This window comes from Bos javanicus, chromosome 29 (assembly GCF_032452875.1).
Source record: "Bos javanicus breed banteng chromosome 29, ARS-OSU_banteng_1.0, whole genome shotgun sequence".
In the NCBI taxonomy this organism is placed as follows: Eukaryota; Metazoa; Chordata; class Mammalia; order Artiodactyla; family Bovidae; genus Bos; species Bos javanicus.
The window spans coordinates 36,912,766-36,920,188 of NC_083896.1; positions in this window are offsets into that span (position 1 = coordinate 36,912,766).

The window sequence follows — 7,423 nt, forward strand, 5'->3', positions numbered from 1 at the left end:
TAACCAAAATCCTGATCCAGCAAGTCCACTCTCCCAAGATTCAGCGTATTGAATTCCCTACATTTCTGCAGCATGTGATAATTGGCAGTGCACTTTCACATAGCATTCTTTCATCTAAATCTTGTACAAATGCTCTGCAGTTGGCAGGACATTTTCTCCATGGAGGAACTTTTCTCAGAGGGACTGTGTGGCTTGCCTGGGTTCACTTCGTTGATAAATGACAGACACAAAGCCAGGTCACCTAACACTCCGTCCACTGCTTTTCTAATACATATGCTCACCCTTTTGCCACATGTGTGACATCCAAGTGAGCGTTCAACTTAGAATATGGGGGAGGTGCTAGCAATTTCTTCTCAATTTTTATTTCTGTCACTAGAGTGAGGCTCTTCAGACAAAAGGGATGATGGACCAGTTTATCCACATGGATCCCCTGGAGTGGTATACAACACAGCAAGGGCAATGCCAGTTGCCCAAGGAGGAGGAGAGAATGGCGGGAGGGTGGAGGACAGGAGGCACGCGTGTGATGTGGAGTCAGGGGTGGGCCAGAGAGGGGCAGCAGGAAGAGGGAGGGAGGGCCTCTACGTGAGAAGCGTCCACCGTGTGCCTCCCTCACCGATGGCCGCGCTCAGAACTTGGAGAGGACAGGCACCAGAGGCAGTGGGAGCGGCGGCATGCTGGGCCAGCTCTTCCTCCAGTGGGCAAGGGAGCTCCCCACGGCGGCCCGGGACTGAGGGGCTTTGGACCCCGTGCTGAGTGAGCACGCCGAGCTGGCCTCTGCCCTCTGGCTCACTGGCATGGCTCTTTCCACCCTTGGGACATGTCTCTGGCAGTGCCTCGGCTCCTACGAGCACAGGTTTGGGCCGTTCTGCTGCATCTGCTCACCAGGCTTCCTTGGATGCACCATCGCTGATGCAGGAAAGTAAGGGGTGAAGGAGCTGTGGGTGCAGTCTGCTGGCCCCACAGAGAGCGCCGCCCTGTAGGAGGCAGGGATGTGAGGGCAGCCGGGGCACTGGACCTACTCCTGCAGGAGAAGAGGGAGCCTCGCAGGGGCACTGCTGAGAGATACACCATGTTGAGAGGTGGGCTGGGTGTGTCCTACAGGAGGAATTGTCCTACAGGAGGAGGGAATTGTGAAGCAACTCGGAGGAAGTTCTCTCCCTCTCCCCATGAGCATGTACCAAGGAAAAGCCCTAGGAAGGCACAGGGAAGGTGGCCGTTGGCAAGCCAGGAAGTGGGTCTTCACCAGGAACTGACCATGACTGCACCCTGGTCTCAGACTTGCAGCCTCTGAAACAGTGAGAATCAGATTCCTGTTCCTTAAGCCCCTCATCTCCAGGGCTTTGTCATGGCAGCCTGCCCAGATGGAGAAGCACACAGCCATTTCTCAGGACTGGCTTGGCTCTGGACATCCAGGGCAAACACTGGGTCTTGGCTCCATGGAGTTTGAAGGAGGCATCAGATGAATACTCCTCGCAGACATACACAGTTACTGTTATGGAAGAGAGCAATCAGGCCTCATTTAGACTATGGAAAATGGGGGAGGACTTCCGAGGATGTGACTTCAGTCTTCAACGTGAAGGATGAGTGGAGAGAGCGGGCTGAGCAGAAGAAAGAGCACTGTAGGCTCAGGGAGGGCGTGCGAGGCCTGGGGTAACAGGGTTTGGGGAGAAGCTGACAAGACACAGTGTCACTGGGAGTTTCTGGTGACAGTCACTTGGGAACCGGCACATCTTGTTGAGAGGGTTACATTTACATGCTCAGTGCATCAGAGAGCCATGAAAGGGTTTAACTGGAGAAGTGAAATGATCCAATGTTTGTATTTAAAAGATCTGTTATTGTTGTTCTGTCAATAAGTCCTGTCCGACTCTTTGTGACCTCATAGACTGCAGTGTGCCAGGCTCCCCTGTCCATCTCCCGGGATTTGCTCAAATTCATGTCCACTGAGTCAGTGATGCTATCTAACCATCTCATCTTCTGCTGTCCCCTTCTCCTTTTGCCTTTAATCTTTCCCAGCATTAGGGTCTTTTCCAATGACTTGGTTGGTTGTATCAGATGGCCAAAGTATTGGAGCTTCAGCCTCAGCATCAGTCCTTCCAATGAATAATCAGGGTTGATTTCCTTTAGGATTGACAGGTTGGATCTCCTTGCAGTCCAAGGGACTCTCAAGAGTCTTCTCCAACACCAGTTCATAAGCATCAATTCTTAGGTGCTCAGCCTTTTTTATGGTCCAACTCTCACATCCATACATGACTATTGGAAAAACCACAGCTTTGACTAGACGAACTTCTGTTGGCAAAGTAATGTCTCTGCTTTTTAATATGCTGTCTAGATTGGTCATAGCTTTCCTTCCAAGGAAAACTATGAATAATGTGAGAATCAGATGGGAGGGGTGGGATGCATGGTGGACGCTGACTTAGGTTTGGGGGTCCTGAGCAGCAGGAGTATTAGAGGGATATGGTTCATGTGGGAGCCAGTGCACAGGATGGGTGAGGAGCAGGAGGGGAACAGAAGACAGGTAACAGGCACAGCAGCTGGGAGAGGGTGAGTTTGAGGCACTGAGTCTGGTGGGGAGCTGTAAACATACGGACCCATGGTTCTGGAAAGTGATCCAGCCTGTGCAGAAAGGAAGGGACATATCAGGCCCAGGCCACTGTCCCTAGTGAGGCCTGTCACAAGGCTGGCCCTTGGCTGGCATCTGGGAACTTGGCTCTCAAAATGTCAACATCACCAGTTAACTGATAAGTCTGGTTTTCAGTGCCTGGACTGTTTGTGCAGACCATGTGGTTTATGCTGAACACCGGCTCTCCTTCTGGGAGTCTGGAATGTTGGTGTATGAGGCAGAGGGTACCTATGTGAGCAGCCCCCAGGGACAACCCTGAGCTCTGAGTCCCTGCTGGGCTTCCCTGGGCTGACACCTCACAGGCATGTATTTGGGGAAGAGTGAGCTCCATGTGACCCCTCATAATTGGGGGGAGTGAGCACAGGGAAGCCTTACGGTGACTCCTCTGGACCCACCTGTATCTCTGTCCCTCCCTGTGTCTCTGTAATAAATCTTAGCTGTAAACACAACTTGCACTGAGTGTTGTGCATTCCAGTGAATCTCTGATGATGAGGTGATCTTGGGGACCCCAACATAGTCTCAGGATTTGAATTTGGAAATGATCTGCATGTTGGAAAAAACCATGAGCATGAGAGTGTATGAGATACCCCAGGAAGCATGGGTAGGACCCTGAGGGTCTCCACAAGTTAGGAGTGACTGGAGGACAGGAACCACAAAGGAGGCGAGGACTCAGGTGGCAGGAGAGAGGAACGTCTGTGGGACTGAGCAAGGTCATTGTCGGCCTCGCGAGCAGTCCTGTGGGGGGCTGTGGGGAGAGGGACTTGGTAGCGGATTAGGAGAGTGGAAGCAACAGAGGGATGTAGGGAGCTGTAAACACATCGTAAGACAGAAATAACTCAATCATTTGTTTTCTTATTTATTAAGTGCCTGCTGCACAACAGGCAGCAGATGCCAGTGATGCAGTGAACCCAGGGTGTGGTCCTGGCCTCACGGGCTCTGTGGTCCAGCTTAGTGTCTGAAAAGCAAAGTACATGAGGCCATGGGGTGTTGCACCTAACCTGAGGGCTTCTTTGACTAAGTGACCTTGAATCTGGGAATTTATGAATAAGACTCATTAGAAAAGACTCTGATGCTGGGAGGGATTGGGGGCAGGAGGAAAAGGGGACGACAGAGGATAAGATGGCTGGATGGCATCACCAACTCGATGGACGTGGGTTTGGGTGAACTCCGGGAGTTGGTGATGGACAGGGAGGCCTGGCATGCTGCAATTCATGGGGTCACAAGGAGTTGGACACGACTGAGTGACTGAATTGAACTGAACTGAGGGCACTGCTGAAGTTGGGGGAGAAGAAAAAGCAAGGGGCAAGGTCATTTCAGGAAGAGGGAAGAACAGATGTGGACTGAGGACTTGAGAATGGAGAGGGCTGTGGTGTCTGCAAGGAACTGATTCTACCTGGAGAAAATAGCTCAATGTGTAACAGAAGCAGGAAAAGAGGATAGTTTTAAAAGACTAAGTAGAGCTATGGGTCAGACCTTAAGACCGGTGGCAAGATACTGTGATTTCTTGAATGATGACTTTCATTCTCTTGTGGGCAGGGTTTTTTGTTTTTTGATTTTTTAAAATCCCATCCGTTTTCTGAGATCTAGCACATCTGGGGACTAGAAAAATAGAGGGATCTTTGGTAACATGACTCTAGATGGAGCAGAAGCACACATTCTTCCAGCATCACAGTGCCCCAGAGATGGGCAAGTGTGGGGAGGCTGCTGTCACTGTTGTCCTGATTGTGTCCCCAGGAGGGCTTGTCTAGCTTCCTCTCATCCACCCTGAGATCTGAAGGTCCAGGTCCATGCAGCAGCGACAGCAGACAGTGTGGACTAAGTGATAAATCATGCCAGGGAGCAAGCACAAGGAAAGGCAGGACTCTGGGTGGGTGGTAGAAGAAAGAGGGGCAGGCAAGGATGACGGGGTGGGGAGTCCTGGAAGCCTATGCTCTATGCCCGGAGGACCTGGGAGATTAATTTAATAAGGTCCCAAATACCCCGTCTACTATATACTTGAGAGTTACTGGAGTATGCTTCTCGGTTCTAAAATAAGATAAAATCAGGGTGTTCCTCTAGCTTCAGGTCTGTAGCCTGACTGGTCAGCAGTGAGACTGTGTCTCCTTTCTCCTCAAATCATGGGTGATGTAGGGTTGAGTTCTGCTGAGTTGGGAGAGGTGAGGTCTTCCACTCATGGTGGGATCATGAACTCATCAGGAGAGTGAAGAAAGTGGAAGGTAATTTTATACAGGATCAGCGATAGAACTAATGAGGGAGGCCTGCTTGGGTGGCTGGTCAGAGCTTCCACTGAACATGCTAACTTCATGGTGGCCCCTTGAGTTCAGTGGCATGGGCCCTGCTTCTCAGAGTCAACACCATGATGGTAAGCCTGGGGCAGAGGGTGCAGTGGTCTCCATGGGCTCTGCTGTGGCGCCCTAGTCAGTCAGTGGGGCAAGGAAGACAGGAATGTTGGCAAGATGGAGCTTGCAGTGCTGGAACATGGACTCCATGTGCACAGGGAAAGAAGTAGAGATGGAGGAGAAATAAAGATGGGGATGTGGGTATGGTGGGTGGGTCAAGGACCTGGGGTCCCTAGAATAAGTATTGAGGGAGCATGAAAGGTCTGGAAGGATTGGAAGTCGTGGTTGGTGGACACAATATTTAAATCTATAACTTTAGAGGTGAAGAAGTTGAGTAATAAGCAAGTGCAGGATATGGCCTTGGGAGGTGCACGCTGACCTTTGTCGTCACCAGACCCTCTCTTTGATCTACCGTTCACAGTGGTTTTCTCCCTCCTTTCAACCTTGGAAGCATCTCCCTTCTCCGCTATCTTTTCCCCACTTTCTGGTCCAATAGAGGAACTCACAGCATCTTTCTTTACTTCTGGAGAAAATTCTTTTACCTGTGTCTGATTCATTTATGTTACCAGAAACTTAAGCTCTCCATGGTCCAAAAACCCTTTCAACTATTTTTTCTTCCCTTTCTTAGAAACAGGGAGCTGTGCTTGGCGGAGGACACACTCTTCCAGTGTGCTGGGACTCACAGAATGTTTGGAATGAGGAACAGTGAGGGCTGGGGAAGACTCCTCTTCTCTCTCCTTTCCTGGGGGCATCTGTGTGTCTGCCAGGGATGGGCTGGGCAGCTGGTGGAGGTGGAAAGTCAGCCAGAACGTTCCTGTCTCTCGTTGCTGAGGCCTAGGCCTGAGGGAACATATGTCCTAAAGAGACAGGTGCATCTGAGGACTTTTCTCCCAGCTCTAGCATCTCAGCTCAGGATCCCCTGGGCTTTGGGTCTCATCTTTTCTTCCCAGGACTTTTCTCCCAGCTCTAGCATCTCAGCTCAGGATCCCCTGGGCTTTGGGTCTCATCTTTTCTTCCCAGGACTTTTCTCCCAGCTCTAGCGTCTCAGCTCAGGATCCCCTGGGCTTTGGGTCTCATCTTTTCTTCCCAGGACTTTTCTCCCAGCTCTAGCGTCTCAGCTCAGGATCCCCTGGGCTTTGGGTCTCATCTTTTCTTCCCAGGACTTTTCTCCCAGCTCTAGCGTCTCAGCTCAGGATCCCCTGGGCTTTGGGTCTCATCTTTTCTTCCCAGGACTTTTCTCCCAGCTCTAGCGTCTCAGCTCAGATCCCTGGGCTTTGGGTCTCATCTTTTCTTCCCAGGACTTTTCTCCCAGCTCTAGCATCTCAGCTCAGGATCCCCTGGGCTTTGGGTCTCATCTTTTCTTCCCAGGACTTTTCTCCCAGCTCTAGCATCTCAGCTCAGGATCCACTGGGCTTTGGGTCTCATCTTTTCTTCCCAGTACTTGAGCAGGGTCTAGTTTTGGGTTGTGGGTTGGTGGACACTCAGTTTTCAGCTGGGAAGGCCCACTGCCTTTCCAGTGGGATATCAGAGAGGTCCCCCTGTGAAGAAGCAGGAACTGAGCTGTCACAGGGTGCTCCTGTTTTATAAGCCTGGCCCAGCTGTGGGGAAGTACTGACCAAGAAAGCAGACAGGTGCCTGAGAGGGGCTCATGAGGTGCCCTCCAGGCAGGGGCACAGCCCAACCGCCCTGCTTGCTCAGCGCTGTCAACCTCTCGTTCCCCTCGCGTTTCACGTTGTTTTGTTTGAAAGTGTTTCTTATGTAAGGTCGATCTGACAACAGTATGTCTCCACGGATCAACTAGATTGAGCCAGCGAAAACATCAACTTAGGTTGGTGCCCTTGTTCCTTCTCACATTCCATGGGCAGTTTTCTTGAAGCTACAAGCTCAGCCAGAGGAGCGGGATGGGGTGGGGAAACGTGCCGTGCTAGTAGGGACCTTTCTCAGAAAGACATGCTGTCCTGCAATCACAGCCCCCACAGGTCTGCCAACCCTGGTTTGCATTTCTACAGGGCAGGGTGGTGCTGCCTCTGTGCCCTCCCCTTCTTCCTCCCAGGACACACGGCAGCCTGTTCCAGGCCTTGGGGTGGCTGAGGATCCAGTCCCCCGGTGGAGTTAGGGGTGGAGGATACTGCTGTGGATACAGGTCTCTCCACTCTGCACTGGGAGAGGGTGGAGGAGGACAGGGGTTGGGGCATGGATGCATTATTGCCTAGAACTCTGTCCTCGCGGCCTTCATCATGCTCACCGTGTCTTGTCTTTGACTTTGGCCGAGTATTTAATAATTTAGCTTTAACTCACCCAAGAGGCAAAAGGCAGTGATGCAGCTGTGTCAGGAGAAATCTCGAAATCCAAGGATAGCCCTGCACCTGATTCTCTTTGGTAAACTCCACATTGTATTCACTCTTGTAATCAAACCGGTCCTAATTCCCAAATAGTCAAGGGAGGCGGCTGCCTCCTGAGGGGT